Source organism: Chroicocephalus ridibundus, chromosome 2, assembly GCF_963924245.1.
Source record: "Chroicocephalus ridibundus chromosome 2, bChrRid1.1, whole genome shotgun sequence".
Lineage (NCBI taxonomy): Eukaryota > Metazoa > Chordata > Aves > Charadriiformes > Laridae > Chroicocephalus > Chroicocephalus ridibundus.
The window spans coordinates 99,268,049-99,293,170 of NC_086285.1; the positions used below are offsets into that span (position 1 = coordinate 99,268,049).

The 25,122-nt window shown below is 41.9% G+C and overlaps 1 protein-coding gene across 13 annotated transcripts in view; it reads left to right on the forward strand.

The window, feature by feature from the left end:
- Positions 1-25,122, forward strand: part of LOC134511775 (poly(rC)-binding protein 3-like) — a 538,190-nt gene that overhangs the window by 416,573 nt on the left and 96,495 nt on the right. The window contains exon 2 of one of the 13 annotated variants that reach the window (XM_063326284.1): positions 7,684-7,753. The exons of the other annotated variants lie outside the window; for them this stretch is intronic. The gene's annotated coding sequence lies outside the window, so the exon portion shown is untranslated. The remainder of the gene's footprint in view (positions 1-7,683; positions 7,754-25,122) is intronic. 13 annotated transcript variants of the gene reach the window in all.

Sequence of the window (25,122 nt, forward strand, 5' to 3'; positions counted from 1 at the left end):
TTTATTTTCACCTCAGCGGCAGATTCCACTTTTCGTGATAATGAAATTGTCTCCTCGTGTTAGCCGGTGCCTCACGTGGCTGCGTCTCATCTCGTTGGGCTAGGCTCTAAATTTGGGATGTCACTGAATTCATTAATACGTGGAAATGATTCATTTAAGGGAGGTTTCTTCCCCCTCTGTACGCGCTCGCTAATTAGCAGATGAATTTTGATGTTCTAATTGATCTGCGGTGGAGGGACAGCTGTGCGCCCCAGCTGTCCCCCGCTCCGCTGGGCCTCCCCTGCAGAAGGGAGGGGGGCAGCCCCCCTTCTGACAAATTGATTTAACTGGAGTGCGGTGCCCTGGGGGAGTCGTACACCACGCTGTCGCCGCAGATGATTGCAGCCTTGGCGGGCTGCGAACGCGGGAGCGCTGTAATTGCCCAACAATGTCCTTTCCGTTGCCTCGCTGAAATTCAATTTTTCATGCCTCACCAAGCCTGCCAGTCCCCCGTCCCCCCGCTTCCTCCTGCCCCTGGTGTGGAAATACTGTATTCTGCCTGACTGCTGTTTCAGGAAAAAAATCAGGTGCTTGAGAATGGGGTTTAAACTGTATTTAATATGCTAATAGTAACTAAATTTGCTCGCTCGGTCACATATCAAAGTATTTGCATTTAATTCATAGGGAAGTATTCTCTAATTATATTGTACTTAGCAGGTAGTCATTACTACAAACCTTTTAACAGCAATGTTAGTGCATCACCATTCTTCCACGTGGCGCACCGCATGTGTAGAATGATGGCTGTGGTGTCCTTTAAACATTTACTCTTTCGATTGCAACTATGACTTTTTAAAGGCTTTGTGTCCAGTTGTGCCCCATTTTGTCAAACCTGGTAAATACTTGCAGGTAACAGGTGCCTTTCCACAAACATGACAACTGTAACCCCAGAAAGTACAAATGTCTAATTAATTTTTCATGTCACCCTCCCTCATGAATGGATTTCCAAGCTGTGCACTGCATCATCGCCGCTTTCTGGGGGCCACTGATTTGGCCCGAATGTACCTCTGGGGAAAAAAAAAAAGGCACCACAAAAAGTGAATTCATGAATTGTAATGTGTGCCACACCATTACCTTTCCGCATATCTGATAGATAACCAAGCACATCCAATACACTTCTGGGTGTGCAGATTTATAGACTACTAATAAGTAGCAGCTGTTCTGGAGGTCCCCAAGGTTTGCCTGCAGAGGACAGACATGCATCTTGAGAAATGACTGCCTATCGCATTTGCAGAAATGTAGTGTCACTCATTATTATTATTATTATTATTATTATTATTATTATTATTATTATTTCCCTGTATGCTCCTCTCCGTGTAAATGTGTGCCAAGTGATGGGCAGTCAGCAGAAAGGAAAAAAAGATACGGGTTTGTACCATTGCTTGTTGAGGCGAAAACAAGGTACGTACCCGTGCAGGTATTAAGCCATAAGGCTGCTAGAGATTTTGTCAAACTGACCATATGTTCAAAGGTAAGTGACAGCCGCTATAATTTTTCAGAAAACTACCTTTCTGTATTACGCCGTTAGAGTCCCAAAGAGCAGCAGAAAGGATATTATAAGGGGAAAAAAAAACAAACGTCAGGATTCCATCAATCTTGTATGCTACTGAATAAGTGGCATGCCATCTTGCATGCCACCCCATAGAATAATATGGGTTCAGCTTAAGCAAATAGTATTTAGGTAAATGTGACTTCCTTGATGTAAGTTAGATGATTTCCTTAATTGGCAGTGCTTTTCTCAAAACTCCTGTTATATTTTACATGTCTTCAGAATAAATACCTCTTAGGTTACCCCACTTGTACCACATGTTGCCTTGATGGTTATTTTCATCCTCCAATAGCCTGTCTTGTTTTCTTTGTTATATTTCCAGTGAAATATAATGTGAGCAATTAGGCATTTTTTCCCTCAGAGAATGACAGGAGCATACATTGCATGATGAGTAACGTGTTCTGCGGTTAAAAATAGTGCTGCTTGGTCATTTCATTTCATGTTATAGCAGCAGCTGAGGATTTACTGAGTACTACTTGGTGATACTACATGAGATTCATGGGCTGAGGAAGCAACCTGCACCCTTTTAATCTTTGGCGGGATGTGAGAAAGTGATGCCCGGTGGACCATCACCAGTAGGACTGGATTATGCTGAGCTCATTTGCAAGCCCCTAATGGGGAGGAGGGTATTGCTAGGGACTAGGTGTGCATCCCACCGCTGCATGTTGCAGCCCCAAGGGGCATAGAAGAAGGTGTGCTCTCCTGACGTGCCTGGGATCTCTAAAATGAGATTGCTCCTTAGGGGCTTCTGTGCCGATGACTGTGCCTGCAGGTGGCTACAAGTCATGGTTGCTGCTCCAGTGGAGCGGGAATGGGATGGGTGCTGTACCTGCTCACCTTTGTCCAGTCGTGTTCTGCAAGGCAGTGCCTGCAGTAACGTGCAGTTACGGCTGGTAATAGCAAGCAACAGGCTACAATAGATGGAGAAATCAAAAGGTCACGTGTCTTCTCCAAATGCAAAACTGCATTGTGAGGCAAGTCTGTCTTATCCCGGCAGGGCGTGAATGAACAAGGCAGGGGCACCCTTTGGCACGTGGCTCAGGCTGAAAGTCCTCACGCTCTGATAACGTCTGGCTGTGTGGGTGCCCATCAGGCACACTCGCTGACTCGAGGTCTTTGCATTACAAGGTATTGTTGCAGAAAGTACTGCGGGTCTTGGGACCTCGATGGAGGGTCAGATGTTGATCTCACTTAATGTGCAACTCTGTCTTTTTCATTGCATTACCTCAGAGGGGAAAACATCCTGGTAATCCCTTTTTGTCATTAACAGCGTGAGCAGATGCCCTCGAGATTCTTCAGACCATATTCTAGATTCTGTCACTGGGAAAAGCCAGTTCTTCCCTCGCTTCACATTGTTGGGATAAAAAGCCATCCGCTTCCTCTGGCTGCTGCCAAAACCCCCACCAAGATAGTTTATATCAAACATTTTCACTTGTCACCTCACTTATGAGGTGCTACTTTACTAGCAGCTTCTAATGCAAAGTACTCAACATTGCCCATGTTCTCATACATCTACACCATAATGTTTGGTTGTTGTGATTCAGAGAAGTGTTTATTTCAATATATATTTTAAAGTACCATTTTTCTCAGTACATTATCATAGCTAAGGCACTAAGGAACTGCTACTTCAGACTTGCAAATGAGCACAGACACCAAAAAGAATGCAGTGCTTCGCTCTTTTATTTTGACCACTGTGATGTAATTACACTAATCCTTCATTATATTTCCATGACTAGCAGAGATCTAATTGTGTCTCTAGCTGTTGCTACTGCAAAGTACCTTTTAAATCATATTAACATCCATACTTGATCTTCCTACTGTTTTTGACATGGAGATCACAAGATACCGTTAAATTACTCAGCAAGAGAGACTGGCTCACGTTGTGTCCATGCCACAGCATAGAACTGTATCTAGTGTGAGTAATTTCAGGGAACTAGAAGAGATGGTGGCCCCTTTTCTCTGGAAAGATACTTGACCTTCAGTTTTCAAAGCATTGTAAGTTCCGTGCAGCATTCTACTCTAGCTGGTATTTCAATACCAGGATGCTAGAAATAGTCAGAAATTAATTATTCTACTTCTGGCTGTCCAAGAAGCTATGCTTCCTTTTCTTTGGCACGGATATAGCAGTAGTGATGAGCATGTTCTGCACAACCAGGCTGGATTATTGTAACTCACTGAAGCTGAAGATAAAAGCTCCATAGAAACTTCAGCTATTGCGGAGCACAGCAGCCTACCTCATTAGTAGGGATAGCACTGCGAACACACAGCGCCGACGCTGTGCATCATCAGCTGGCATCCCGTTTGCTCTGGCAGCCAACTGTGGGCTCACTCAATGTATAAGGTCATCAGAGTGCTGGGATGGATGCTGTTCTGTCTATGGATTGCCACGCTAGCTGCATGTCTCTGGTAGAGTGATGCTGATCGTGTGCAGAATGAAACTCCCTGGAACCGGACATGGCCAAAGACTTTTTCCTGAATCTCAGAGGCAGGTTTCATCTCATCCAGTTTATAAGCTTCATGTTCTTTTGAAGGAATGCTTCTGCAGTGACAGAAGAGACATTTAAAGATGTGTGCGTCAGAAAGGAAGGATACTGAAACTTGGGAACGGAGAAGAGTCCACCCTGGAGAAGTGTGTGAACTTCCAATACTGAAATTGCCATTCTAATAATGTAGCAAAAGGTGTCACAGAAATATCTTGGCTAGTGCTTTACTGATAAATACATCATAATATACTGTGGGTAGATCTCAGCCTTGCTGTCAGGACAGGTGTCAAGAGGTCGTTCAGCTTCTTTATGTAGCCAGGTTCCTACAAGAGCAGCAGACTGCTCTCCGGGGAGCTGTTGTCTATGCAAAGGTTTGAGAAGGCTTGGAAGGCCAGGGGGAACCAGCAGCGGGAATAGCCAGAGGTAGCTACAAAACCACCAGGAAGATGGCTCTAAGAAACAGCAGAGGGCTTTTGGATGATGTGCTGACAAGTGGACTTGTGAAGAAAGTATATTGTTTGACTTCTCATCATGCAGGAGAATAGAGTTTTGCCGTTCAGCCTTGTTTTCTCATTCAGCCCTATTTTCTCAGTCTTAGAAATACCAGACTGCAGGGCTGAGAAGCTGGGGGGGTGACTCATCCGGGACGTTGGGCGGGAGCGCCGAGCCCTGCCAGCCCCTCTTGTTCAGCTGAGGAGGGAAGCCATGCTGCAGAGGGAAGGGGCTCATCTCTTCCTCTCTGCTGTGTGGACTACGACAGTTCTTACACTGCTTCTGCTAGAAGGGATCTCTAAAGGTCACTGGGTTCCACAGGGATGGAGAATTATTTATAGTTACAGTACCTCTTACGGGATATTTTCTTAAAAATCTGCAGCAAAGCGGATTGCATGCAGTAGTCTGCTTCCATGCTTAGCGGTCCTTTTAGTTAGAAGGTTTTTCCTCTTATCAGTTAGAGTCACAGAATCATTCTTTTTTAATTTTTTTTAATAAATTTCATGTTAAACCAGTAATTTTTTGTCCAGACATGGATGAAAACAGCACTGTCCTCATTTACAAGAACATTTTCTTCTCAGAAAACTCTCCTCTTTTACCAAGACTAAGAAGCTACACCTTTCAGTCTCTCCTTCCTGGTCAGAACTTTAGGACCTCTGTTAAATATGTTGCTTTCTTCTAGATTCTCTCCCATTTTTCCATGCTTCCCTCACGTGCAATGCTCCAAACACCAGCTGAGGCCTCCTTAGTGCTGAGTGGAGGTCAATAATTGTCTCCTGTCTTTTGTGTATAGCACTTCTGCTAATACGTCACAGAATGAGATTTATGTGTGTCCCCTGCCCCAAGCAGCCTTACAGTACTGGTTCTTATGCAAGTCATAATTCGTTGTGGGTCATAGATCCCCGAGAGGTTTTTGCGGGTTTTGGGGAATTCGTTTTGTTTGTTGTTATACCCCATGGTGTGTCTCTCTTGTATTTTGTATGAAAAATGAAGGTGTCTGCATCTATATATGTCTGATTTCGCCATTAATTTGGTGAATAATGAAAGTAGTCCTCTGAATTTTGGTGTATTGTTAAGGTCAGAAAGGAATATCAATAATTCCTCATAAGGTACAGTGGTCTTAATGTGATGACTAACACGGATATTACAACATCTGGCTTTAAAGTCGGTGAGAAGGAGGATTGATTCTACTGTTTTGTGCGGACATCTATGCTGCATATTAGTAGAGTAGAAATAAATGAGGGTCAGCTGTCGTTTTCCATACAAAGCCAACTGTGCAACGAGTCAGAAAGCCTCACAGAGGCCAAAGCAAATTCTGTGGGTTTCCTTCTAAAATAAGTGGCGTGCCCTGCAAGGCATGGCATGTCTTCCTCTGACCTAGGACGCTTTGCTTTTAGCAGCATTCAGCTCTGCAATTTATACAGGCATTCATATTTCACTTTCTCCAGTTAATCCTAATAACCAGCTTTTAGAAGAACATGACAGCATAACATATGGGTGGTAAAACTGCTCATAAACCACAATAACGTGGCCAAAAAAGATTAGATAGATAGATGCACTATGCTTATTGTGACATTTGCTGATTACGAGGTGTAGCTACTTATTACAGCCATTACCTTGGTGACTTGGAAGCAGACTGAAGCTGTTATTTGAAAAACAGGTTATAAGTCCAAATTTAAAACGACTGTGTACTTACAACATGTAAGAGATATAATTATGTTTGCAGTTCTGTTCTTCAGCGTGCAGATGGTAATTTTGTTCATTTATGGTTGCACACTGATAATGTTTTCTGTAGAACCAGCGTTGCCAGGATTAAGTGTGTGTTAACAGTAAGTAGGCAGTCTGTAATATATGGTTATCATTTTGTTGATAGGGTTCTGGTGGGATGAAAACCAACCAAAAACATGAGTTCAAATAATGATTCCTTACTGTAGCACCAAGACAGGCTTCCTCTCTGTGTGCGTGTTCTTGCATCTTATTATTTATTTTTATTGTGTGAACAGCTTTTTCTCTTTTCCTTCTCATTTGGAAACTTTTATTCTGGCTTCATTCTCCGTGTGAGCAGTAGAGTTGGGCATCTGCAGGTTTGTGCCTTTAGGAATAAAATTAAGTTTCCGCTCAAAGTGATTTGATGCTTTCTGTTGGTTTTTAGGGGGTGATATATTAGTATACACTTATGAATTTGTATATGAAAGAGTTATAAAGAAAAAACCTCTATTAAAGATACCCTTTTTATTTCATATTTTCTCAGAGTTATTCAACAGATGTTTGAGGGCAGTTAACAGAAAATTTTCAACAGCTACTCCACTTTTCCAGATTCAAAGGGAAAAAGATAAATATGCAGATTGAGCCTGTAAAGTGCTTTTAAGATATTGGGGTTAGGTGTTAGAAAATCATGCTACAGTATAGCTGGCTCATTTTTCATGTTTTCCAGCTTTAGAATTGTGTTGCACTCTTATTTCATTACAGTTTAATTAAATAGGCATAAAAGAGTAAAACTGCAGTTATGTATCAAGCCCAAGAGGCATAATGAACATCCTCTATCGTTACTTGTTATTTAGGTAGTACAATGAGTTTTGCAGTGTATTAAGGGAAAAGGGTGTAGTACAATATGATATATATAATAATACATATACATAAAATATGTTGCATACTATATGTTATAGGCAAGTATATATATATAAAGGAGGCTGCGTATTATATCTATCTATAGATGTTTATACGTAAAAATTCTATATAAATATGCACCAAATTTATGACAGAAAACACAGATGCCATAAAATGCACTGCTTTAGAATGGCCAAAATGGTTTAAATTCTCAAAATAAATTAAAAAGCTCAGTCTAGGATGTGAGATTATGCTTTAGCAACTCAAAGAAGATTTTGCCAAAAGCGTGGCAGCCCCCAGAGCCATATGAAGCAAGCGTGATTAAAAAGAGGCCTCATTTCACATCAAGAAAAGCCCTTATTTCTGTTCTTTTATTGTCTTTTTTTTTTTTTTTGTCTCGTCTACATCAGTAATTTTGTGAAAGCAGCATTATGGCTGAATCGAGTGTGTTTTATCTCAGTTTTCCATGGCTATGGGAGGAGAGAGTTACTCACGGAGCCATTTGTATCCTATTAGGATCTTCCCTTTTTCCTGTAACTCGTGGGAGGCAGCACTGATGTGAACGGACCTTTCTACGGGTGAGACTGTGAGTGGCACTTCAAAAAATACACTCTAGTAACTGCATTGCACACGAATGTCTTTACTAAACATTGTGCATACTACTACTGATCTGTAGTTTAGGAGACACAGAATTGCCCGTTTCTTTTCCTGCTGTCTTTCCACTCCCACATTTCTCATCTCTGAAGACCATAAGCCTGCCAAGGCAAGGATTACATCTTTTGTTCTGTAAAAAACCTAGTACACTTGTTGGCAACGTAAACGTAAGGAATATTAAATATCACTCATGTTAACATAAGTGATATATTCAGTACATAACCAAAAAATTATTGCTTCCAAGATTGAAATGATTACTGTGATTTCAAAAGAGTATGTGGTTGTTTATGGGACATCAGGCCCTTTAACTCCTCCATTCCAGAGGTGTTAATAAGTCCTTTAATTTATGACATTCTTCATAGTTGTTGACCATTCCGCCGAGTATGTTTGGTGCTTTACGGACAGATTTAAGTAATTCAGGAGGTTGGAGACATGAATGGATGGGCGTTATGAATTCTCTTACAGAGCACTGCCATTTTAACATCTAGAAGATAGTTTGGCTCCGATTTATGTATTTTAATAGGCTAGCATAAAGTGAGTAAATAGGCTAGCATCTGTGAGTAAAAAAATCTAAGAAGCAACCTCAAATAACATTGTGAAGGAAAAACAAATGTATTTTTAAGGAAAGGAATGTTTGTTAATTTTGTAACTGAGAGCAAATCACTGTTTAAATCCACTGTGATTAAACATTTGAGCATGATCAGTAGCCCACAAACAGACATATATTTTCAGGTTTGTAAACACATGTCTTTCCCTGCCCCTTGGCAATCTAGTTATTGGTGAAAGGCTGTTGATACTTCCTTAAATTGTTACAGCTCTGGGTAAATACTCTGATACGATCCCTGTCCTTCCACCAAACAGCAAGACGTCGGTCCTGTTTTTAGACCCTGAAGAGTTAAAGCTTTAAACATATATCCGTAAACACATATCACAAGTGCCCCGTATCATTTCTTCTTCTCCTTCCATCCTAGAGTCTCGTAGAAGCCAAGACACCCACCTGCCTGGCTTGCAGGCCACCCTGCAAAGCAGCATCCTTGGAAGGCAATAAACCACAATCCTCCTAGCTGATCCTCATACTTTTTTGCTCCTCTCGGTCACCCATTTTCCCAACTTAAAGCCATAAATAATGCCCTTCTGCTCCTCCGTCCTTGCTGCCTCTTTCTGCAAGAGCAGAGTCTTTTTTCAGATGTTCAGACATCTGGCTGGCTGGGACTTTGGTTGTAGAGAAGGAGGATGTGGCCTAAAAAAAAAAAAATTACAGGTTGTGATAATCTGTTTTCAGACTGTCACAAGAGGTATGACTGACTTTGACGCAGTCAGCAAAAGTGGCTTTGACAGCCTCTGGGGCCTGAAAATGTTCCATGAGAAATACTGATGACTGATTATTAAAAGAAAAGATGAATTTCATGAGACAGCTCCCCCTCCAACTATCAGGAACACATATATTGTGAACGCATTTTTCCCTGGATTTTTATGCAGAACAAAATAATCGTGTAAATCTGGAGTTTTCCGTAGCATGTTTATTTCTCATATAATCATTACCAGCCATCTCTTGTACTGTGGGTTGCTTTGGCAGCAAAAGGGAAATGTTGGAAAGCAGTTTCTCAGATACTTCCTTAGTTATTAGCCACTGGCTAATAATAGCATCATTTTTTGTGTGTGTGATTTATCAATGCTGACCCCATGAATAGAACTTTAAATACTGTTGGGAACTAATCTGAATTGTGTGTTGGTGACCAGATGACAAAGATAACCTTATCTAGGTAACAAATTAAGTTAGCAGACCAATATATTGCATGTACCACCTGGGAACGTGAGCTCTGCCTTTGCCACAAATGATGTCTAATAAATGGGGCTTTGCAAGCAGAGTCATTGGGAAAAGTGCTAGAAGGCACCTCAAAAGGTCATCGAGTGCAGACCTGCTGCCATAAGGATCAGCTTTCCTTAATCATACCCTGAAGGTCATCATGTTCCAGTTTGTTTGAAGAACTTGCTCCCTGCTGTGGTCTACAGTTTGCTGCCCTTATGAAGAGTATTGGAGTTGTACAACAGCGAGAATCCGCTCTGCAGCTATGGCACGAAGGTGCAGGGAGAGGGGGCAGTCTTTTGGATACATCAGACCAGGCTTGGGTTTACTGAGGAAGGAAGGGGATGATGTTTTGGGGGTTCACAGATTTGGATTTACTGTGTCTTGCGACAGGAAAATGCTTTTCCCCCTGTTTCCCAGAGCTGGGCTGAGCAGTTGACTGATGTCTTGTTTAAAGTTTTATATATGATGATCAACAACTCCAACTGTGCCCGCTGAGCAGTAAGCAGCCCAATGCAGACCTCAAAGCACTAGGTGTGCTCAATTGGCATGTTGCTCTGCTCCTCATTAATGGAAAGGAGAAGGCTTTCTGCCAGAGCCCCACTGTTACAGGAGGTGGTGAAGCCCTGGAGGGTGAGGAGCAAGGCTGGTGTCTCTGGATGGAAAACGTTCATCTCCTGCTCAGGTGCATGTGTAGTGAAGTTGTCTGGACTACAGATATAATGTGATCATCTACCAGCAGGTGGGAGGGGAAGGAAGAAGAAAAAAATTGGTCCAATACACAGTGGCAGGTGGGACATAACCTGCTTTCACTCAGTCAGGAAGACTGGTGGGGACTCTTAGAGCAGGGGGCTGCTGTACAGTGCGGGGGAGGGCAGAGCACTGACCACTGTGTTGCACGCGTGCAGTTCGTCAGGCTTTGTGGCTCTGCCTCGGAGAGGCAGCAACCCTCCTCCCTCCTAATGCGCCTTAGCCATGGGTGGTCATAGCTAAACCCAAGGAGTTGTCCTCTCTGCATTGTGGTGGTGCCTACAGTCACTCTGCGGATTAGGACTATGTAGTGTTTTGACACTTAAGGAAACTCCTTCACCAGCTGCGGTTGCATTCAGATGGTGCAAGAAGCCACCCTGCCTTCAGGGAACACCTCTTTTCAGTGTGCAGTACCTTGGGAGAATGCCTGGTCTCCCCTGTGACCTTCTTGCTACCGCTTGTTCCTCATCACAAGACTCAACTGGGTTTGCGTCATGTGAAAAGGCAGAAAGCTAATTCATGGTCTCTGGGAATGCACTACTCGGTAAGGATGGACACGCATTCCATGTGACCAGTGGAGATACTAAGGATTGCGGGACCGTGAACGGGACTGTGATTTAGAGTCATTCCTCTATTTCTCTTTGAGTCAGACTCCTCAAGGCAAACGCAGTGAACTGCTTCAGTCAGCTGCGCTCTGTACCACGGGCTAATTTCTCTTTGAATGCATGATGTATGAGTAACTGACCACCGGCTTTCATGAAGAACTTGTGCATTCCTGTGGAAAAGGGAGAAATCTGGAACCTCCGGCTGAAGGGACAGTTACTGCCTTCCTCCTTGATAAGGGTTAAGTGACTCTCAGCAGTGAGAGTGCGTTGTTGTTCTCACCCACCAGCTCCTAGGCTTTGTACACTACCAGATGCTCTAAGTAGCCTCCTGAGTTTCTGGTCTCTGTCTCTTAGGTGGGCGATGCCTGCCTAAGTGAAAATGTAACACTGGAAGGGAACGGTATGAGAACAGAAGTATAGTAATTTAGTCAGAGTGCAGCTGTTTATTCACTTTCCCCTTCTTTTGGGCATGCAAACTGTTTCTTTTTCCTGGAAATAGAACTTTACACAAGTAATTTCCAGCTCTTCATTTCCTACAGAACTCTTTTGCTCTTAGTTCTGCCTTCTCAGATGATTCCTGTTGCCCTTTCAGCTTTGGGTGCCGTACACTTGGTTGTGAATTAGTATGTATTTAAAAAATTACATGGACAGACTGTCTTCAGTACTTAAGAGGTCTTTATCTTCTGCAGAATCTAAGTGACCTGTAATAGTTAACTATTAACACGTGTGTTAACACGCGTCTTTGAAAGACTCCAGGGAGGAGCAATCAATCAGCTTGTAAAATAGATAAATGAATTCACTTGCCCAAGATCAAGCAAAAAACCTTTGGGAGAGGGGACGTGAAGCAAGGTCTCTTATAGCCCAGTTTGGTAACATGTGCCCTGTCTCTGATAAAGGCAGTCAGAAACATTCAAAGGGATGTTTAATTTTGACAACCGCAAAGGTCACTTCTTGGAAGCTGGTATTGTCTGCGTGGGTTATTTCTTCTTTATACTTTTACCCACAATTTGCTTTTGAACACAACTCACTTTTTTCATTATCCTTTATATAAAATGTCAGCATTTCATCCAAAGAAGGGCTAAATTTTGTAGAAAATGTGATGGGCTTGTGGCTGTCCAGGCCCGTTAAATACTGATGGTTGTCCCAAGGGCATCACCCGAGGACCTGCCAGCCCAGCAAGTACACACTGGGTAGGTTTTGCAGCGCTTGCCCTTGGCTCAGTGAAATCCCAGGTAAATGGGGATAGTCCTGAGGTTTCAGTGCGTTGCCTACCTGTCCCGGTGAGGATTAACATATCGTAATGGCCGACGGAAACAAGCACTGTTCCATAAATGCTTTATGCAATTTGTATAATACCTTCTTCTGTTAATGAGATGAAGGTGGGGTGCAGCTGCTCGGGGGGAGGGGAGGATTGAGGGAGGGGTTGAAGCTGTTTGACACTACACTCAGCCTCTAGTATCTGTTAGGCAGCTCTTAATTTACGATAGTTTTTCAGAATGTTTGCTCTAGTCCTTTTTTCCGCGCTTATTCGAAGTGCTCCTAATGTTTTAATTCCCACCCCAACGGAACATAAAGTGAATGAACAAGGAAACGAGTGGAGAAGTGTGAAACGATGATCTTAAACTTAACAAGCCTGTTTGTTTTTTCAAGCTGCTGAATAAATCCTCTGTGGTTTATGCTGCGGAGGTCAATGCTGTGCAGTAGGAAATGACTGGTTCCATGTCAGTATTCTCCAAGAGTTCATCTCAATTACTGGATTTGTCAAACATGACAAGCCTGAATGACTGTGTGGTGAAAATAGCGCACAGTTTGACTATTAAAGTAATTGGTGCATTGACATTTAACCGAACTGCAAGAGAATTGCAGCAATAAGTCTGAGGAGCACAACCACAAGCAAAGCAGAGAATAATCTTATAAAATCTCCAGTGAAACTGGTGCATTCTTGCATTTTGATTAATATAAATTTCAGTATCTTTTTAATTTAAATTATAAGAGTGAAAGGACGAGGTAATTCCTTTTTGCTGCTTTTTTTGGAAGAAGTACTAATATTTGTATAATTGGAAAGTCCATTAATTCAATATACAATCTGCTGCAATTTTAATAATGTTACACATAATCTATGTATGTATTTTTAATGCCCTTATAAGGTATATACACTAGGTGGACATCATCAGGTTATGATCGTCCCAGAATGATGTTATAAATGTGTATAACTGTATTATAAATGTGTCAATCGCTTACTAGCTCTCCACTTGCTACTCTACCTTGCTAAACAGCTACTTCTAGGCTTTCAAGCCTGAGATGTGGGACTTAAAATTCATTGCTTTTGTAAATGCAAAAGAGCTTTTCTAAAATCATGTAAAAGTCATTTTCTTGTATCCATCTGCAGTTGGATTTTTATTATTTTTAAATAAGTTATTTCTGATTGTAAATTCTACGCACACCAACTTTTCTGCGACATACTAAGACTTTGGAGAACAGTATAACTATCAGTCTCTTTGGATAATTTGGCTTTGTACTTGTGGACCTGACTGGATTTTACAATCACCAAAACTGTGTTTCAGACAATGGCTTAAGCCACAGCCTCTTCCAGTGTCTCTGGAGTAGGGACTGAAATAATAACAATTTATGACATGAGTCTGAGGGGACTCATACTTGGGGTGATTTGCCTGCATTTTGGCACATTAATTTTACATTCTCTCAACTTTAATATATGTTATCTCCCAGTGATGGGAGCAAGTCTTCATGTGGAAACTGGGAATCTCCTATTCCTGGTGAAGTCAACCAGACAGGTAGTAAAATAAGCTCAAAAGAGAGGGGCAAGAGCGTGGTACGACCAGGATATGTCTAAAATACCTTCATTACATTTATTTATAAGTATATTCTTCGCAATGTATATTAGGGGTACAGGGTGTGACTTGCCATTTCCGCAGTCACATCTTAATTACTGTGCTATTACAGGAGCCCAGAGCAGTACTTTTAAATTTAATCTGTTATTTGGCTTGACTTGTTTAAGTCCCATCTCCATAGAACAGCTGAACATTATGCTTGCATCTGTCTCCCTTGAGTAAATATATGTTTTAAATCCTTTTGATTTCAGTGAGACTTATGCACGTCGGTAAGCCTTTTGCTCAGCAGAAATAAACCTCAGCATAAATATAACTGTTTTACTGAATTTGAGACTTGAGAGATCCAAAGCAATGCTTAGTTACAGCCTAAGTACAGATTTTGGACAGCCTTCCCTAAGGACAGACTTTCCAGTATTTCCCTATGGAGAAGATAAAGGAGAATTCAAGGAAATACAGCAGATGCTTGCGTAACTGTTTGCTGACCCTACTGGAGAAATGCAATATTTGTTGTGACCAAAGCAATATCTTGGGTGGAAAAAAAAAAAGGTTCAGTCGAGAGTTTTAGTTGTTTCTTTTTCCCCCAGAATTTCATCCTGCGAGTCTGTATAGACTCAGGGCAGTGAGGATGATGGACCTACAGGCTGTTTGTCTTCAACTTTTTGAAGTACATTCCATAAAACCAGTTACTTCCTTCTCCTCTATCCCTGATGTAAATCCAGTCAGTGTCATGAAGCTGCTCCTGGTGTGTCCCTAGTGTAACAGAGATCAGATATGTGTCCCCACAGAATGAGCTCCTGTTTTGGAGCTTAAGCAGCCATTTACTTTATGAGTGTGGTGGCACATTGCAGTTGTCCGTCTCCTACTGTTCTTGCCAGCTTCTCCTAGAATTTAATTCTTAAGATCCAAAATCATACTGAAATGTTCCTCATGAGAAGGGGCTCAAGTAAAATGAAGCAAATAAATAAAAAAGAACAGCAAGCTGTTCCCTTTTCTGGAATTCGAGCGGCTGAAAGTGGAAACCTCAGATTCCTGCATACAAGAAGAAACTCCCTTATTAAGCATTAAACAGTTTAGACAATTTTAGCTGCCAAGGTTAATGTAGGGTCCCAAATCATTCATTTGGAACATCAGGCAGGAGAGAGGATTATTTGACTGCGCGCAGTTCAATGGAAATGGCATCCTCCAAAGGACAAATATCCATCATCTATCCAGTTACAGGAGAAAAGGATCATGATTCTGATTGAACAGTAAAATAGCAAAATAGTTTGGAAGAGTTTTTTTCAAAGCTTCTAAAGTAGGAAGGGATCAGGTAAAAATGGGGAGCAACCTTACTTTTCAGTTCTCGGGCAGAGGGATGAAGGCAGTGTGCACTTTGGCAGTAGCAGAGCAGCATGGCCTGTGTTAGCCGTTCAGCCTGTAACGATGTTTTGAACCTCGAGATGATGGAAACAGCTGCAGAAACACTAGATACCAAACGGAGTAAATGACCATCCAGCAAAAGGTTGCTGCCAGAGATCTTTGAAGCAGCAGGAGGACCTTGTAGCAGTTCAACATTATAGGTAGTCTTAAAGTCTGAATACAGTGAAGTAATGTGTTGTTCTTGAGAGTAAGAAAGAGAATGCTAGGGAGGTCTTGTAGATGACTGCCAAGCAGTCACTGTCACTAGAGACACGTGGACAGGCGCCTGTCGTATTAAGACTTCTGAGACGTTCTGCAGAAATCCCAGGTGGAAGAGCACTGACCCCAAGATAACAAGTTTAACTTCCTATTACTGCAAGGAGAAATGTCAGCCTACGAGGCCTAAAAATAGTAACTCTAAAATACAAGAGTACAGTCAGTTAAAACACACGAGGCTGTTTTGCTCGCATTTCTTTCTGGTAAGTCTGCAAATTTGCCCAAGATCCAAAGCCACACAGGTAGCTGCCTTACTAGGCAGAACTGCCTGTCTAAGATGACATGTCATCTGCTTGGTGAAATGAGTTATAACAAATTTCAGTCCAGAGATTTGTTAGTGATTGGGGCAACAAAAGAAAGCCAACTGTGATATACTTTAGCAAATCCTTTTGTGGGTAATTTATATGGAGCGCCTGTGGAGCAGGGCTGGATTTTGCTCCGTGGGCTGTGATCGAAGAGCTCCGTTGATTCAGGCCGAGGCAGTTTAAGAAGTTACCGTTGATTACGTTGCCCTTCTTCTGGTGAAATTCCTTATCCTTGAGCAGCAAAAACTAGTGTGCCTGCTCCCCAGCCACTGCAGCTCCCAGCCCCAGGGCAGTGTAATCCACCCTCCGGTTTTATTTGTTGTTGAGACAGCGCGTGAACTGAGGCGTCTGGGCACTTGGAGTCACTAACTCCTCCGATTTAACTGCAGCCATGGGGTGGTGTGGGAAGAGGACGGGAGGACCGGCAACCACTTCAGTCACTGCTGTTAAATCCAGGAGGGATTGTTTTGCAGACTGCTTACTGCCCAGGCTGCAGAAGTTGCGACGAACCTTTTCTTTCCTGCAACGTGGCTGACCAGTACTTTGCTGTCTTCAGGGGATGAATGGGCGCTATATTAGTGAGTAACTGCAGCCCTCTTCTAATTGACCTTCCTGAATGAGTTTGCTTGGAAAAGACTTCATGGATAGGAAGCAAATATCAAATATGGGTAGTAAGTAAATAACGACTAGAAGGGAGCACGCTCACCTGCTGTGTTATTTTAGTGCTTTCTAAAAGGTAAGAGCTTAGTTTGGCTCCTGTAACTGTTTCAGGGCAAAAGTAAATACTATCAAGTGACAAATGGTTAACCATGCAGTCAGGGCGTACAAAGCAGTTGTATAATTCCAAGCTGCTTCCGGAGTAATCTTTAAGAAACTCAAACTCATTGAATGTGGTAAGCATGAAGGTGTGTTTGTGTTGGTTGCAGTTCTGTGATTCTTCTCTTTTAGGAAATTTTAGACTAGAGATTAGATTATGGGTTTTGTTGGGTGGGGAGTGTGATCTTTTTAGGCATGAAGATGTCCAGAGGACCTTCTGCAGGCATCTAAGATTTTGAATTTACACTAGAAAATATTTTGTGATGCGTGATGTTATTTTTACAGAAAAAGATGGACAAATCCATGAATCTCACCCCTTTATTCATGCTTACACAACAGTAAAGCTTTTAAAGGAAGTCACATCTACTTGTGAGGTGAATATAGGTTTGATGTAGAAGGGCACTTTGACATTAGTATAGTGCTTAAGCACGTGCTTAACTTTGAGTATAGAAGCATGCGAGAGTAGCTACTTGAAATGGAGAGGTAACTTGGGGCTGTGTTCAGCGCAACTCAAAAGGTTTCTCAAGGAGGGAAAGGTTTGATTTTCCCCTTCTTCCTCTCTGTGAGGGACACAACTGAGCCTCCTTTTGTAAGAAGGATTTTCACCATAACAGTCAGGGAGAAACAGGGAAGTAGGAAAGTCTGGAAGCAGATTTCCTAACGTGTGCTAATACACTGCTACCATGAGACAGCATAATTTAATCATCATAATTTTCCACTAAAATTATGTGAAAATGCTTTAGTTTTATAATATGGAAACCTTGAGGCTTTCTGCTGAGTTTTGCTTTTGCATTTGGAATCCCTTTGAACTCAACACTCAGGTCTGCGAGTTTATCAGGTTTGCTCATAGCCAGAGAAAGCATTCACTCATATAAAACCCTACAAAGTCAGAGCTCTGCTTCATACTGACTTATTATTAGCCACCTCTTAATAGCAGAACTCTCAGCTTGCTTTGCTGTTGTTTTTCAGTAACGGGGAAAAAAAAGTTGCTTTTATTTTTAGCTAAGTTGGGTTGGGTTATTTAAGCTGAATGTGACACTCAGGCTTCAAAGAATCCTGTGCAGTACGTCTTTAATCTGTTGTTTTTAATGAATTCTAGTCACTAGGAAATACTGATATCTAGGTCAGATTTTTTGAATATTGTTTTTCTGTGGCTGCACATCCTGCTGTGCTTTCTCTAAAATAAGCTCCCCAATGATGTCTTATTGTTTTACTTTCTCACAGCTTCCTGGAATAACTTTCCTAACTATAAATGTTGGGTTTGCTTTGTATTTCAATGCAAATGTATTAATGGCGGAACCACCATCCACCCATCTAAGACTCAGCCCTAAACTTTCTTGGGGGACAAGGGGGAAAAGCGTAAGGTACCTTTAAGTTTTATCCGAGATTTGAAATTTTGCCTCCCTAGAAGGAATGGAGAAGAGGTGATCAAACCTGAATTTATTGCTGAATTTTGAAGGTGTTGACACCACTGCTTCTCAGCTACTTCACAGCAAAATGGCCTTATCCATACAGCAGAGCAAGACATTGTTTGATGTCATGAAGAGGCTCTTAGAGGTTTCTGAGCATTTCAGTTCTTTCTAGCCCTTTAACGAGACATCTCTGGTTATACCCTAACTCATCTCTTGTTACATGTCCCCAAGAGACTTATCAGTCTCTTGGTCAGAAAAGCATCAGGACTGTTAGCCATGCTTGCAGGAGGGGGACGCTGAGCGTGGTCACCCAAGATCACCCAGCAGATCTGTGGCAGAGTAGGAAATTGCACCCGTTTCTCTTCAGCTGGCCCTCCTGCCCCCTTCTGATACCACATTTTCTTCAACACGTTACATGGATTGGGCACATACCTCCACGTTCATTGGTAAAATACCACTAGTTGGCTACATAGTTTTTTTATTTGATGGACATCATTCTCCGCTCCTGGTGTGATTGCTTGCATGAAGATATTTCCAGGGTAGTCTAAACAGGTAGATGTTTTTAACTTCTGTGCTTAGTGATAGTTTTATTTTCATTTGTTATTGTGCTAAATAAAAATCAGATAGCCTTACCTGGTAGCAGATGCTATGTGTGACCTGATATGAAGCTTGTGTAAGAGGTTCTGGTTTAGAGGAGTTCAGTCAGAATCCAGGACGGCAGATTGACCCCACACCATTGTCTCCACATACAGTTTTTTGCACCAAATATTGGTGTCACTAGTGCCTCCCACGCTAAGCACAAACAGTGCTGCAATGGAATGTTGCCAGGAGGGGACACTTTTTCACCTAATAATGGGGGGCGAAAACGTTCCTGTGCAGCATAAAAAGAGCTCAATAAGTCCTTCCAGGGAAACCCCGTGAATGGGGGGGATTTCTACAGAAAATCCTACATGGACTACACAAAATTGCAATAGCTAATTAAGTTATTGTGTGCATTTTCTTAAGCATATCTTGGACAGGGGGATTCTTTTCAGCTCACTGAATAAAATAGGGTGTCAGAAAATTGCCCTTTGCACCTGTAAATATTAGTGTCAGTTTTGTCTTAGCGAAGTAGTTCTTCTCTCGTGTGGGTTTTTTCATCGTAGAAATATTAAAACTTGTTAGTAATTTAGTTGTGGCAATTTGCGATGTGGGGTATTAATTTCTGACAGTGATGTAGCAGATCAGCTTATAAGCAGTTGAAAGGAAAACACAGTTTTACGATTTAAATGGATAAAAAGAGAAAAGCAGAGAAATAACATGGAGTTTATATCAGAATGGGGATGTTGAAACTGAAGAGAGAGATGAGAAGAAAGCTGGATGACAGCCTGCTGAAAGCGCTTCGAGAGCAGGTCACTCAGTGCTCCCTGTTCTGGAGCTTGGGTGTTGGGAGACCTGGACTTCCCATCTCACTGAGATCCATGGCAAACCTCAGCAGTCTGAAAACAAGGGCCGAAGTAGAGCACTTGAGCAATTGCTCTGAGAAGCAGAGCTTTCTTTTTGCTGGAGAAGAGAAAGGCTGGATAGTCATTGGAGCCAAACCTAAATAAAACTGACTGATCCCAAGGAGTTTTGAGCTCTGTGAACGCTAACTTGGATTACTTGTCAGTTTTAATAGGAGACTTGATTTTAATAAATAGACAGAATACTGCAGGTTTACTAGAAGTTTGCAGCTGGCATTGAAGTACAGCAAGGAAAGAGATGTGGACTTCAGCCAACAAGAAATCCAGCCTTTTAAAATTGACCTGAACTCGTGCACAAGGAGACAAGGAGGACTTCAAATGCACTTGCATAGATGGTGGATAACTGACTCCTAGGAAGGGACGATGAATATGGAGGTGCCTGCGCTGGTTTCTATTAGGTGTGTTGTCAGCCTTTGACACCATTGATCACAAGGCTTATTGACTCGTGTGCAGTATGATCGACTTCACACCCAAGTTAAGCATTCAGCGTTCGGGTCAGTGCAATAACTATACCTCTCCTAAGTCCTATTTAAAGTCTGTTTTTTGAAAGTTCAAGAGGGACCGAAAGCTTGCTGGTCCTCTGCAGAAAGGGAAATTACTGAGGTGAATTTTGCTGTCTGAAGGAGCAACTGGCTGTGGATCTGTAGGTCAGCAAGCACCTGTCTCTGATGAGATCTCCCAGCACTCTTTACTGAAAGGGTAGTGCGTTGGGAAACATCTATGGAAATGGAGGCCTTTTGTAGTAGCAGTTTGAAGGTAAAACCCTCTTCTCAATCCTTTGCCAGTTCCATAAACACTCAATTCTGGTTTTGTTATGTAAATTAGGTGTCATTAAAGACCAGCTGTGGTGTTTTCATTTGTATACATTGTATTTGTGCTGAAGACTTATATCCTTAGAAAGTACTTGTACCTTTTTATTAAAGGTCACAATTCTGGCTGAAGCATATTTATTTGGACATCTCTGACCAGTGACATTTCAAGATCAAGACCTTTGAGGTTCAGTGTGTAGAACAAAATGTTATGATTCTTTTGTTTCTGCCTTCAGATTCATTCATTGAGATGGCTGAAACTGTGCCCGGTGAATCAACGGAGAGCTGTACGGACAGGGGTGGGAGAGGACAGCAGGGTGGCATTTAGTGGCATTTAGAGAAAAATGTCTTTTTCTCCACAGCATCGGTTGTCTTCCCCCATGTAAGTTTGGTGAGGCCTGTAATGAGAGTGGGATACTGTCTTGGATTAATTGTGTTTTCTCAACAAAGAAAAGAGTTCAGTGATCTTCTATTTTTAACAGGGACAGTGTTTAAAAAAGAATTAATTTTGATTAATGCTTGTCCATGTTAAATGGCTTCATTTAACAATATGATCTCATCAGCAGTGCAATTTAATTCTAACATAGTGCATTTTATACAACAGGCGAGGCACGAGAGATTGACAACTGTCTTTTTCACCTGCCTCCTATAATGCTAATGCCTAGGACAGCCCTTCTGCCATGTCTGCAAAGGACAAAGCCTGCTCTCTGCAGGCTGAGTATCACTCCTTATTTCATTACAGAGAGAGGCAAATGACACCTTTACTCTTGCCTTTCAGCCAGCCCAGGCAGGGCTGGCAGTCTGTGTAAACGTAGAGCAATGCAAAGCCTTCTTGCAGCGGACTAAGGAAGAGCTTAGTTCAAAGGTTTTCTTTATCTAAACAAAGAAGTGCCCAGTCAAGGAGCTGACACTTTTTGTGACGCGTCTTCTTGGAAAACTGGGTCCTGTAATTAATCTCAAACATTTTAACCGTTCAGTAAAGCGTCCATCTGCATCACCGCTGGTACTGGTAGCAGGTTGTGGTTTCCTAAGGGAAAACAGGGGTTCTTGTTCCTTACTTTCTGCTGCTGTATCTATTTAATCGTGCATTGGGAACAGTCTGCCTGACAGACTGTAGGTTAAGCAATAGCAGTGGGATTCTTGAAAACAATAAATGAACAAAGTAATCCAAAGAAGTTTTAGGGACTTTTGGAAGTATATCAAACACAACAGCAGGTCAGGGTCGCACTTTACGCTGGGCTGTCAGCATTGCCTCTTCTGAGCTGACTCCCCTCGGTGCAACCACTTTGTGGAAATGGGAGCAGACATGCCTTGGGTTTGCAGAGTGGCCGCAGGCTCTCCCTCTTCCTCCCAAACTGGCAGCGCCTGCCTTCAAGTGCAGCAGCGTGATTGTTCGCTGAGCATCTGGGTTTACTCTTCCCCTCTTTGAGTGTGTGTGGGAGTGGAGGCCAACAGGCATCTAGGCTTCGTGCAGGTTGGAGCCCTCAGCACAAGAAGGACACGGACCTGTTGGAGAGGGTCCAGAGGAGGGCCACCAAGATGATCAGAGGGCTGGAGCACCTCACCTTTGAGGACAGGCTGAGAGAGTTGTTCAGTCTGGAGAAAAGAAGTCTCCAGGGAGACGTTATAGCAGCCTTCTAGTACCTAAAAGGGACTAGAAGAAGGCTGGAGAAGGACTTTTTAGAAGGGACGAGTGATGATAGGAAGAGGAGTAATGGCTTCAGACTGGAAGAAGGTAGATTTAGATTAGATAATCAGGAAGAAATTTTTCATTATGAGGGTGGTGAGGCACTGCAACAGGTTGCCCAGAGAAGCTGTGGATGCCCCATCCCTGGAAGTGTTCAAGGCCAGGCTGGATGGGGCTTTGAGCAGCCTGGTCTAGTGGGAGGTGTCCCTGCCCATGGCAGGGGGTTGGAACTAGATGACCTTTAAGGTCCCTTCCAACCCAAACCATTCTATGATTCTAAGTTCCCAAAACCAACTGCCCCTTTTTTGGAGGTGGAAGAAATGCCCGTATCCAGACAGTTTGCAAGTTCAAAATCTTCTCAAAGCTAAAGACAAAGCAGCTTGTGAGTTTCAAAAGAAGCAAATGAATGAAACTTTAACAAAACGATGAAACTTTAACAAAACAAGATGCTGCATTGCTCAGAGCCCCTCTTTGAAGAAGGGGCTGGAAGAGAAAACAAGACAAAAGACGTTAGCACATAATGTTTAAGCAAAAATACTCAGTCCTGTGACTGCAGTTCTTTAATACATCCTAAAGCAAGAGTAGGGACGTAGGCTTTTTGCTTGGCAGTTCACCTTTAAATGAAGGAAACAACCCATTAAAGTATATATATTATCGAACATCATTAAAACACAGGCTAATGCTCGCATACAGGACCTGAATAACAATAGCCGAAGGGTAAATGCCTTTAAATTTGTAAGAACACCAAAGAGACAATATTATCTTTAATATATCTTAATTGGCAGTGATGGATTTACCCTAACTTTTCATTTCACTAATTGACTCTGTAACACCTAACATTGCAACAAATTAATGTTATGCCTATGGGGTTTTTTTTTTAAATAAAGGTGCACTTGTAGAAAATTAATTTATCTACCATTTCTGCAGCCATTGATGTGGCTGCCATTTATTCTCATGGCAGAGCTCATGGTGGTTTCCACAAGAGGAGTCCGGGGCTTTTAATTTTAGTTTTCAGGAACTTAACTTTTGCAAGTGAGTATGGATTTAGAGGAACTTTTTTTTTTTTAATTATTTCTTTGCTTTTAAAATAAGGTCCTATTTTTAAAACTCCTGCAGCAAGTGTATCTGACTATTCTTAGCATTGTAGATTGGAGCCTAATCTGCCTTGCCCTTTCCTACGCAGTAATGCCAATACAATAAATTAATTTACTCTAGACGTTTATTACTGGATTTGAAAACATCTAGGGAGATCGAGGTAGTAAAGGTTTTGTGTATGTGATATGCATATATATTTTCAGAAAAAATATCTGCTAGCTTTGTTTGACCACGTTTGTGTACAAATGCTAACAGTGCATAATGTGCTCCACGTGTGTGGACTTCTGGAGGGCCTTCAACTCTCGATGCATGCCACTGAATTTTATTTTTTTTTTTTAAAAAGTATTAATTGCACACTTCATTGAAAAAAGGCTCATCCTAGTGCTCAGTTTCAAGGAACAAATGACTTTTTTCAAGATCTGCTTCAGAAAGCGCCACATTGTTTGCATGAGGACTGGATATGTCATCTTTGTTGATTTGTAATTTTGGAGCATCAGGACTCATTGTACATTGGTCTGGGGCTCTCTGGGCCTATTGTGTTCATTTCTCTGTGCCCTGTTAACTTACTCCTGATGCACTCCAGACATTCTTTTCATGCAGTGGCCTGGTTTTTGTCTTTTTCTTAATATTGTACGATCTCTCACCACTTACACATGGTCAAAAATCGTATCATGAATTTTATTCCAGTTATAACATTACCCTAGAATCTTCCAGGCAGATTATCATATGTTATCTGTATAGGAGCTGCTTTCAAAATAAAGTAAGATCCCTGGGGCTTCTCTTCCCAGGCAGTTTCCTAATAACACGTTCTCTGAGGCATCTCTTCTCTTCTCTCTTTCCCTATCTAGCAGTGGACAACTACTCTGAAGCGTGCTTCTTCCCAGACCCGCAGCTAATTTGTTTAGCAATACAGTCAGCACAGAGGTGCCCAGCAAGATGAATTTCATTGCTGCACAGACACAGAAATAGGAGCCACAGTTGGCTAGATCTGTTGGAAAGTGAAGCATTAATTCAACAGGAAACACCAACTTTTCTCACTTGGGCTGAACATCTAAATATGCCCTTATAAAAAAATAAATCATCTCATTGAAGCAGTTTCCTACTGTTTTTGTGCTAAAGCTTGCCAATTTCCCAGCTGCCTGCTATTCAGTACAAAGACAGGTAGCATCCTCTGTTGAGCTTTTTTGACCCAGATTCTTTATTCACATACGTCAGTGTTTGCAGTAAACAGAAATTTGCAGTAAGCAAGTGCTGGATCCTGTTGTCTTGTGACTAAACTTTTCAACCTTTGTTATTACTACCCAGCAACCGGATAAAAATAAAGCCTGAAATATTCAATAAACAATACAAGGGAAGATCGTTAAAAAAATGAATATGCAGTGTTTGTAGGAAGCTACACTGAACAATTTGCATATGTTGCAATTTACAATCACATCTGCTTTGCACAGTCTGCGGTCGTTTCTCTGCCCCATTCCCATCATAGCCAATGCAGAGCAGCCTATCTTCCATTTCTGTGAAGTGGAATAAAACAGGGATGTCTGAAGAAATCTTCTTCCCAGTCCCCTCCTGTCTGTGTTTCTGTGGCACTGTCGTAAACCCAGCTGGGTTATGTGTATCTTCATAAAGCATATTGGAGTACCATTTTATCTGTTCTTGAGCTGGGTTTGTGCAAGTTTGCAGAAATAAAACAAATTCTATTTTTTTTTTTCCCAAATAGTTATAATAGGAGTAATAAAAGGAAATAAACTCAGGAGCCTTTAACTAATGCAGAGTAAGCCCATACATCTCCCTGGGAGGCAAAGCTGCGATTAGCATGTTTGAATGCCTTACTACAAGTGATACTTTGTGAAAACGCAGCACTTTTTGTGGGAATGAAAAGTGCAGTTGCAAAGCAGGTTGTTAATTAACAGAAGAGTTAGTGTAGTGTTTGCTGTGATTTCATCCTAGCTTAACAGAGCAGAACCAAACTGAAGAGCCAAAAAAACAGGCA